Consider the following 10809-nt stretch of genomic DNA (forward strand, 5'->3'; position numbering starts at 1 on the left):
TCAACGTCGTAGCGACTTTCACAGGGCTATGTCAAATGTCGTCTGTTTTAATACAAGACAGCTCAATCTTTGATTAGCAATATATGTGCGCTGAAAGGGGTGATAGTGTTTCGCATGCGCACTTAATTTCATGTCCTCAGAGAGCGGTCGCATGTGTTAATTTCGTTTTTTGAAGACCAATACAACTTTCTTAATAATGAAAGCACTTACCTGAATAAAAAACGAAAAGCGGTTACGAAATAGGAATACTTCTACAACAATTCCGGAAAACACTCATATCATGAAAATACTGGCAAACCAGTCAAATCCTTGTATCGTTAACCCTTTGCATGCTGGGAAATTTGTCGTCTGCTAAAATGTCTGCTGAATTTGTAAAACAAGCATTTTCTTCATTTTTTTCAAAGAATACTATCAGAATAGCAAACAGTTTTGATCCAGATGAGACGCCACGTTCTGTGGCGTCTCATCTGGATCCAAACTGTGGCGTCTCATCTGGATCCAAACTGTTTGCAAAGGCCTTTAAAATTCGGTTCCCGCACTGAAAGGGTTAACTGTTTCACTTGCATCCTATAAGACTGGTTCACACCTGTTAGCATGTCTTGAAGTTTGTCATTCAATGCTTTGAATTGATAAATGTAAATATAGACTTGAAGTTTCGTCGAAATGACTTTATTTTTTCCATTTAAAGACCGTTGCTTATACAAGTTGTAATTAAGTGTTTGAATAGATTTTCTTAATCTGAAAACGCATTCTCTCGATCTTGGATTCCAACTGCACATTCGGCGACTTTCAAAATTGGCACGCGATTAAAGGCCGATGGACCGACAAAACGGGTGTAATGTCGCTGGTTACCAGTCATATTTTCCGAAGGTAGCAACATGATAAGTTTTTCTTATTCCATGTATTCAGCTGCGAAAAAAGGAAGTGACGGTGATTTTTTTTTATTTATATAACTTTTATTTGAGTAAATGACTAACGCCCGTGTCAACACGCGCGATTACAAGTAAGAAAACGTTTACCATTTTATGTGAATTTCTTTAGTGTTACTCGTCTTTTAGGCGGATATTTCTTGATAACAGATTTTTCGTTAGACCATTTGTATATAAATTAAGTTAACTAATGGGATTTGTTAACTCAGATGTTTCAGAAATGTTACAAAATATAAAAAATGAAAATGTACGCTTACAATGAAACAGTATTTCAACGTGTTAAATTCTTCCTATGCATGCCACTGTACCTGTACATACCGTATTTTAATTGTTGCATTTGATTTCTGTTCAAACAAGATTCGAGTATATTTGCAAACATTGCTGTCTAGCTTATGTACTCTTAAATTTTCTTAAATATATTTCTTGTCTACGGTCCATACACTGTGTATGGATCGTAGACAAGAAAGTTATTTAAAAAAAATTAAGAGTCATTGTTGCTTAATATTGTTTATTTATTATTATTATTATTTATATTTAACACAAAATTTATTACATGAACAATCTTATTCTTTTCAGAGCCGGGACCTTGCGTCCTCCTCCCCAATGTTTGGAGGTTATCTACGCCCCTGTCACAATCAGATATCTTATGTCACCTATTAATAATTATGAATAATATACAGGTAAAAATGAAATGTATTAAATTTGCATAAGTAAAACCGATTATCTAGTCCATCTTTTTTCACAGTATTACACCGACTAATATCCGCCTGAGGCCATTACTTTGTCGTTCATTGTGAGATTTTAAAATCATTTTGCACATTCGTTAACCATCATTAGACGGTGTGTCGCGCGAAAGAATTACGTCGATATCTCCAAGGTCAAGGTCACAATTTGAGTTCAAAGGTCAAAAATGGCCATAAATGAGCTTGTCCGGGCCATAACTATGTCATTCATTGTGAGATTTTAATACCATTTGGCACATTTGTTTACCATAACGGTGGACGGTGTGTCGCGCGAAAGAATTATGTCAATATCTCCAAGGTCAAGGTCGCCACAACTAAAAATAGATTAATTTTTAAACAAGGGGGGTAACTATAAACAATCACTAACAATGCACATTTTGATTTTGAGTTGTCTCTCTTTATCCGACTTTTTTTCAAACTGAAATCAAGGTCACCAATAGTAAAAATAGATTGAATTTTACACAGGGGGGGGGGGGGGAACAATGCACATTTTGAATTGTCTCCCTTTATCAGACTTTTTATTTCAAATTGAAAACCTGGTTTTGTGACAATTTTGTCCCTTATTTAGTTTAATATTCTTCAGGTGTCCCAGATACGGCCCATGCATAAAACCAAAGCTCTTATTTTAGTTTAATATTCTTCAGGTGTCCCAGATACGTTTACCGTATGCCTGCAAACTGTTGTTCCAAGAACTGATGTCCATGAGAATCGCACCAAGAATGATGGTCGCCTGAACACAGAGCATTGTCATCTGAACACAGAGCTGGGTGCTTCCAGTTTACCGAACATGGATAATTTGAACACTGGGTGGTTTGGCATGATAATGTTAACACAGAACCTTCAAGTGTTGGTCATGCCAACTTGTTTAATGTGGTGCATAGGTCTAAATGTGTAGCTGTTGACAGATGGACCATCAGAAATTGTATTTTAATTAGTCGTCCAAATAAGTGTATACTACATTTTTACACAAAGTGTTAAAGCTGAATATTGTGTGCGTACATGAAAACTTACACATGTGCATCTTATAACAAAACAAGTTTTCAACATTATCTTATTCTCTTTATATCTTCTAAGAGAATCAATATTGCATTATTGAAGACATAACATGCATGTGCATTTTACTAGGTGATACTAAGAACATATATATAAAAAATAAAGTTGTTTAAAAAGGGGCTGATACAGCAAAGCCTGTTTCACTAAATGGGTGAACTTCTTGCAGTGCATTTCATTAAACTATAGGTTATGTTCTAAGTACTTGTCGTATTGTATCAAAAATGGGGATTAAATTGTCATATTTCCACATTTCTTATCATAATTGTCTGAAAAAAAAACGATAGTGTGAAGATTTGTTGTAACATTGCCATTCTTTTCCAGTTTATTATCTATTGGCAGCTATTGTGTCAAGTCAAATATGTGAAAACGTGAAAACTGTTTGAGAATCAGAGCATTAAAAGTGTTGATTTAAAGGAATTACCATAGTTATATAGAATAAGCAAAAGTGGTGTCTTGTTCATTGTCTTAACTTTGGAAAATGAAGAATTCTTGAATGTGCTTGTTTTTTATGCCCCTGGATCGAATGATTGTGAGTATATTGTGTTCGGCCTGTCATTCTGTCCCAAAACTTAAACCTTGGTCATAACTTTTGCAAAATTGAAGATAGCAACTTAATATTTGGCATGCATGTGTATTTCATGGAGCTGCACATTTAGAGTGGTGAAATGTCAAGGTCATTCTTCATTGTCAAAGGTCAAATATATGGCTTCAAATCGGCGCAGTAGGGGGCATTCTGTTTCTGACAAACACATCTCTTGTTAAACTTGTAAATGTTCTTCAGTCAGCTTTAAAACTAAAGCACAGTCTTGTGTGATTTAGTAAAAATATTCACAGATTATGGTAACAAGCAGTGTTTTTTTGTACATCAATATGTATATGTTTATTATTTTCAGAATAAAAATGATTGAAATATATTAATTATATATCTTTTAGAATTTAATTTAACTTTTTGTCTAAACTTTGAAAAAATAATTTGCCAAATTTAAAGTAAAATGTTTAGGAAAGATTGCTTATTTTTCCAATACAAATTTGGCAAATAAATCTTTAAATATCATTTTCACAGTTTGTTATTAGTATGCATTTAGAATACAAACAATTGAATAAGTAAATATGTTGGCATGTAACTCGTAAAGCTTAAAAAAAAGTAATATTAAAAAACAGAAAGTACCGGTATAACAGGAAGTTAATTTTTAGCTCCACTGGCCAGAGGCCAGCGGTGCTTATGTCATGGTCCTGTGTCCGTCGTGCGTGCGTCCTTGCGTGCGTTAACTTTTCCTTAAAACATCTTCTCCTAAACTACTGGTCCAATTCTGAAGAAATTTCTCAGTAATGTTCCTGGGGTGAACCTCTTTCAAATTTGTTCAAATTTGACCCTGTCCCTGGGGTCACAAAAATGAAAATTTGCTTTTATAAGGCCTATTTTGTGAAAATTTTAAAAATCTTCTCGTCAATAACCATTGGGCCTAGGGCTATCAAATTTGGTATGTAGGGACATCCAATAGTCTTCTACCAAATTTCTTCAAATTATGCCCCTGGAGTCAAATTAGACCCTGCCCCAGGGGTCACAAAAATGAAAAATTGCTTATATAAGGCCTATTTTGTGAAAACTTTCAAAACTTCTCGTCCATAACCATTGGGCCTAGGGCTATCAAATTTGGTATGTAGAGATATCTAATAGTCCTCTACCAAATTTCTTCAAATTATGACCCTGGGGTCAAATTTGACCCTGCCCCGGTGGTCACAAAATTGAACATATGCTTATATAAGGCCTATTTTGTAAAAACTTTAAAAAAAATCGTCCATAACCATTGGGCCTAGGGCTATCAAATTTGGTATGTAGAGGCATCTCAATAGTCATCTATCAATTTTTTTCAAATTATGCCCCTGGGGTAAAATTTGACCCTGCCCCGGGGGTCACAAAATTGAACATATGCTTATATAAGGCCTATTTTGTGAAAATTTTCAAAATCATTCGTCAATAACTATTGGGCCTAGGGCTATCAATTTGATATGTAGAGACATCTAATAGTCATGTACCAAATTTCTTCAAATTATGCCCCTGGAGTCAAATTTGACCCTGCTCCGGGGATCACAAAATTGAACATATGCTTATATAAGGCCTATTTTGTGTAGTTTAAACCTATTTATTTTAGCTCGATTGCATAGAAAGTAATTCCTACTTATTTGAAATGCTCTCGAGTCCGTTTCCTGGGCCTAGAACCAGTACTTGGTGTCTATAATGGAGATCGAAAGAACGATACCACAGCGGGGATCAAACCCGTGACCTCCTGGTCGCTAGGCGGACACCATATCCATTACACCACGGCAGCCTTGAGCCTATTTTGTGAAAACTTTCAAAATCATTCGTCCATAACTATTGGGCCTAAGGCTATCAAATTTGGTACGTAGAGACATCTAATAGTCCTCTACCAAATTTCTTCAAATTATGCCCCTGGGGTCAAATTTGACCCTGCCCCGAGGATCACAAAATTGAACATATGCTTATATAAGGCCTATTTTGTGAAAACTTTCAAAATCTTTTCGTCCATAACCATTGGGCCTAGGGCTAATAAATTTGGTATGTTGAGACATCTTATAGTCCTCTACCAAGTTTTTTTCAAATTATGCCCCTGGGGTCAAATTTGACCATGCCCCTGGGGTCACAAAATTGAAGATATGCTTATAAAGGGTCTATTTTGTGAAAACTTTACAAATTCTTGTCCATAACCATTGGGCCTAGGGCTACCAAATTGAGTGTGTTGTGACATGTAATAGTTCTCTTCTTAGTTTGTTCCAATTATGCCCCTGGGGTCAAGTTTGACCCTGCCCCGAGGGTCACAAAATTGAACATATGCTTATATAAGACCTATTGTGGGAAAACTTTAAAAATCTTTTTGTCCATAATTGTATGGCATAGGGCCACCAAATTTGGTATGTAGTGACATGTAATTGTTCTTCTTAGTTTATTCAAATTATGCCCCTGGGGTCAAATTTGAAACTGCCCCGGGGGTCACAAAATTGAATATATGCTTATAAAGAGCTTATTTTGTGAAAACTTTAAAATCTACTTGTCCATAACCATTGGGTCTACGGCTACCAAATTTGGTATGTAGTGACATCTTATAGTCCTCTACCAAGTTTGTTCAAATTATGCCCCTTGGGTCAAATTTGACCCTGCCCCGGGGGTCACAAAATTGAACATACGCTTATATAAGGCCTATTTTGTGAAGACTTTAAAATCTCTTGTCCATAAACATTGGGCCTAGGGCTACCAAATTTGGTATGTAGTGAAATCTTATAGTTCTATACCAAGTTTGTTCAAATTATGCTCCTGGGGTCAAATTTGACCCTGCCCCAAAGATCACAAAATTGAACATATGCTTATATAAGGCCTATTTTGTGAAAACTTCAAAAATCTCTTGTCCATAACCATCCAGCCTAGGGCTATCAAATTTGGTATGTAGTAACATCTTATAGTCCTCTACCAAATTTGTTCAAATTTTATCCCTGGGGTCAAATTTGAACCTGCCCCGGGGGTCACAAAATTGAACATTTTCTTATATAATGCCTATTTTGTGAAAACTTTAAAGAATTTCTTGTCCATAACCGTTGGGCCTAGGGCTACACAATTTGGTATGTAGTGACATTGTATAGTCCTCCACTTAGTTTGTTCAAATTATGCCCCAGGAGTCAAATTTGACCCTGCCCTGGGGGCCACAAAATCGCAGACCTGTTTACTTCTACGGATTCGCCGTAGTTACTACGGATTATTTGGCCAAACTACGCACTACGGATTTGTACTGAAGAACTACGGATCCATCGATCAAAATGGTCACATTTCAGTTTTTAATCGTACTTTCGCATATTTTCGGTCTTTGCGGGTAATTTATCAATCATAATCATTTTGGCGCTTGCGTAGTAATTAAAGATACGTTAAAATTCAAGCCTCCCGGGGAACGAGTGCTGACCGAGCTTGTCGAGTCGTCACCGAAGGACAACTGACTTACGTATTGGTTCGCAAATTTAGCCGAATAATTACGATTTTACGTTCCTATCCAGTATACACATCTCTCTCTCTCTCTCTCTCTCTCTCTCTCTCTCTCTCTCTCTCTCTCTCTCTCTCTCTCTCTCTCTCTCTCTCTCTCTCTCTCTCTCTCTCTCTCTCTCTCTCTCTCTCTCTCTCTCTCTCTCTCTCTCTCTCTCTCTCTCTCTCTCTCTCTCGGAGAATACCGACGATAGTCGATGTATCGGGATTGAGCACGCCTGTTTTTACACACGTCCAAGATGGCGGCAAGCAGACGAGAAATAACGGCGAAAATAATAAATACCATTCAAATTAACAACGGATATCATATGGTCAGTAGGGAATAATGTAATGCCTGTGTCAATTAACGCAAAATACTACGTTTGAGATATATATAAAAAACAGCAACACATATTTATCAGAAATCTGCACAGTGAATGTGCGTCACCAGAGACGTAGATAACGTTATCTACGTCTCTGGTTTATCTCACCTAATCGAGATTAGAATGTCATTTGGGTGTGTCAGCATGTGCACTGTGTAATCGATTTCATGACATGGAAATTTAAGCAAACAGAATCGGACCGACTGTTATGGATTTTCAATCGGTCTTTCATGACCCCAATCGGTCTAGGACCGACAAAACCGAAACAAATATGATCCTTGGTGCCGCTACAGATGTCCAAATGTAGATTATTAAAAAAAACTTAACCACTCATGAAACCCAGCTGTATCATTTAATCTTAATACATTTGGTCAGAATGTTTAACTTGTTGATATCTAGGCGTAATTCAAATTTGGATGAAGTGGGGTAAAAAAACGAGACCAGTTTGTCATTTCTAAGAATAATCTTGTTATTACTCTAGAAGCCAACATTTATGATTTAAGCTTAATATAATTTGGTTACACGTTTATCTTGACAATTTATAGACTGAGATCCAATCTGCGTCTAGAACGACAGAAAACTATGTAATTGTTATATCTTAGAAAAGCATTGTTATACTATTGAGGCCACATATACTGCATAAACAATGTGTGCGGGAAGGTTATGTTAAGGCCTTGTTTGAAAGTGAATTTGCGACCAGTCAGGTCAAGGTCACTGCTATTGAAATTGGGGAAAATAGAAAAACGAGAGAAGACAAATATTTATTCAGACTTGCACTGTGTACATCGTCTGAACACTAGAAATTTTACATACAATTATGTCACAGAGATGCCATATAGAAATAATATAAACATAGACAGCATCCTATATGTTTACGAAAATACTAGGTAAAATACTTGTTATATATGGAGGATAACTATTTGAAGTTAAGTAACAACATTAGAAATATTATTTCTTTAAATCAGCAGACAGATTGGTTCTGGTCTATAACTTTAGCTCTTTCAGTGCTGGGACCGAATTTTGAAGGCCTTTGCAAACAGTATGGATCCAGATGAGACGCCACAGAACGTAGCGTCTCATCAGGATCCAAACTGTTTGCTATACTGATAGTATTCTTTCAAAAAAAAAATAGAAGAAAATGATAATTTTAGAAATTCAGCAGACCACATTTTAGCAGACGACAAATTTCCCAGCATGCAAAGGGTAAGATCGCATTGACTAATCGTGACGAAATTTAGGACCTATTATTAGTGGCTTCTCGAGTAAATGTAAATGTCACTTTAACTAAAATAAGAAAACGTGGATACCCTGAATAACTTCAGTTGCAATGAAAGTATTTTACCAAAATTGTATGTGAGTGTGTAGATTACACGCTGAACTAGCTTAAAATACATTTCACCAGTCAGGTGAAGGTGAAGGTCACAGCTACTACAATCCAATAAAAGTTTGTGGTAAAATACTTGAATTTGGATGGAGGTTTGGGGCAAAAATTAGGTGTGTCGCCTGCTTATTACTAAACACCAGATGTAAGTTTATTTGAGGTCAAACGGGTGAGGGTCAAAGTCACTGACACTAAACATTAAAAACGGTTTCTGCTCATCTTGAGTCGCCTGGAAAAACTTTGCTGAAATTGTGTGTGAAGATAGCTTCTGGAATTGTGTATATTGGAAGCTTCCATCCAGACCCAGGTTGGGATTGTATTTAGGACCAGTTTGATTTAAGCCATGGTCAGTATTCCGTAAAACAGAAAGACTGTGTTCCGCTCATTATCTTGAGTTAGGATGGATTATTGTCTCTATTGCATATATTGGTAAATTGTCTGTAGGAATATAATGTTTCCTATATAACATAAGACTAGCGAAAATGGGCTTATACCATATGCGTCGACCGTAAAAAAAGCCTTTGCATTCGTGCAGACTGGTCAGTAGCTATGCTTTCAGCTAAGGAGACCGCAAAACCTTGCGTGACTTAACCCATTTATGCCTATCGTCTAGAAAAAAGGCCATGATGCGGCGTCTCATCAGGGTCTGCGCTGTTTACTTAAAGGAATTTCTGTAAGAAATATTATAAATATAAAAATAAGTTACTAGACATCCTTAATTTTGGAAATAAATTGATCTAATTGAGAAGGATAGGAGAGCCCACTAGGCATAAATGGGTTAAATCTTTCACCACCGATTGAAGGAGGAGCTGTTACAATTATTAACTTACATATTGACAGCATATTAATATTTAGTTTGTTTCTTTATAACATATAAATATATATTTTTAATGTGTTATAAACAAGCACATTCAAATATACTTTCTTGCTTTGATTTACTGTACATGAGATTTGTACAACGTATTGCTTAGTCCGGACTGCGTATAAAACATTGGACGCATGGCTGATTATTATAATTAATTTCAATCATGCATGCACAGTCAGGCGCATTAATGATTAGGTTAGCACTCACAAGATATCAGGTTTTATCCAAACGTGTCTGAAAGTTGATTACAAACGAGTCATTATGCGCTAATATACGAGTCGCGTTCTGAGAAAACTGGGCATAATGCATGTGCGTAAAGTGTCGTCCCAAATTAGCCTGTGCAGTCCGCCCAGTCTAATCAGGGACGACACTTTCCGCCTTAATTTGATTTTTGCTAAGAAGAGACTTCATTTAAACGAAAAATGTCATACAAGCGGAAAGCGTCGTCCCTGATTAGCCTGTGCGGACTGCACAGGCTAATCTGGGACGAAACTTTACGCACATGCATTAAGCCCAGTTTTCTTAGAACACGACTCCTGTGAGCTACGTCTTGCTCATAAGGACATATCCGAACATAGCAGCTCCAGGCATGCCTTTGCTTCTGTATACTCTGATGAGGACTCATGATGTAAGTTAATAAAACTACCAACAATTGTGTGACTTCATAGTGGACCGGATAGATCCTGACGAGATCGCTTCGTTGACCGTGTATAGTAGAACTGTCTCACGACGCGGCTCGCATCTCTTTGTAGAACTGCAGCCGCTGTTGTTTCCATATAGGTTTTGCTCTCAACTATGCGACATAAGTTTCTTCCGATGTTGATATTTTTGGCATTGTCTTTAGTGTTTTAATAGGGTAATAACCGCTCATAATCGTCACCTATTTGAATCATTAAAGAATGTGTATGTTTTTCCCAAAATGTCAATACATGGTCGAGACTAAAACACAGCTAGTGGCTTTGACCATTTTGACGAAGCTATATAGTTAAATGAATACCTCGGAATGTTTAAAATTAAACGCGTATCGTATATAATTCAGAGTTAATATGATGAGTATTCAAAATGTGAATTTGGCCTCACAAAAAGAGAAATGTCGAATATTTACTGGTATATTATATTCAGGCATAGGAATAAAGAGTGCTTAATTGTAATCAGCTATGGGAAAACCGAGCTAAATACATGTTCGTAAATGGTGCTCCCAGATAAGAATGTGCAACCCGCACAGGCTTATCCGAGGCGGCATTTTCCGCTTTAACCTTATTACCATGTTTACTTCAGACATTACCGTTGATGTGATATGACCATATATTTATACGAAAATCAGTGATTTGTTTTGCTCAAATTTACAGCCGAATTTCGGCTGCTTCCCAATCGCAAAAAAACACGTTTTTTCCCAAAATTCTGACCAAAATTTCCCCAAAAAAGCCCAAC

General features: G+C 36.6%; 1 protein-coding gene and 1 long non-coding RNA gene across 2 annotated transcripts in view; one reads left to right on the top strand and one right to left on the bottom strand.

The window, feature by feature from the left end:
• The window catches only part of LOC127840864 (uncharacterized), an 82758-nt gene extending 79309 nt beyond the window's left edge, over nucleotides 1-3449 (bottom strand). Inside the window, exon 1 of the long non-coding RNA XR_008030605.1 lies at nucleotides 3301-3449. This is a non-coding gene — a long non-coding RNA (uncharacterized LOC127840864). The remainder of the gene's footprint in view (nucleotides 1-3300) is intronic.
• Nucleotides 1-3779, top strand: part of LOC127840835 (DNA-directed RNA polymerase II subunit RPB2) — a 144966-nt gene extending 141187 nt beyond the window's left edge. Inside the window, exon 28 of the transcript XR_008030590.1 lies at nucleotides 3419-3779. The gene's annotated coding sequence lies outside the window, so the exon portion shown is untranslated. The remainder of the gene's footprint in view (nucleotides 1-3418) is intronic.
• Nucleotides 3780-10809: the final 7030 nt, after the last annotated feature.

This window comes from Dreissena polymorpha, chromosome 8 (genome assembly GCF_020536995.1).
Source record: "Dreissena polymorpha isolate Duluth1 chromosome 8, UMN_Dpol_1.0, whole genome shotgun sequence".
Lineage (NCBI taxonomy): Eukaryota > Metazoa > Mollusca > Bivalvia > Myida > Dreissenidae > Dreissena > Dreissena polymorpha.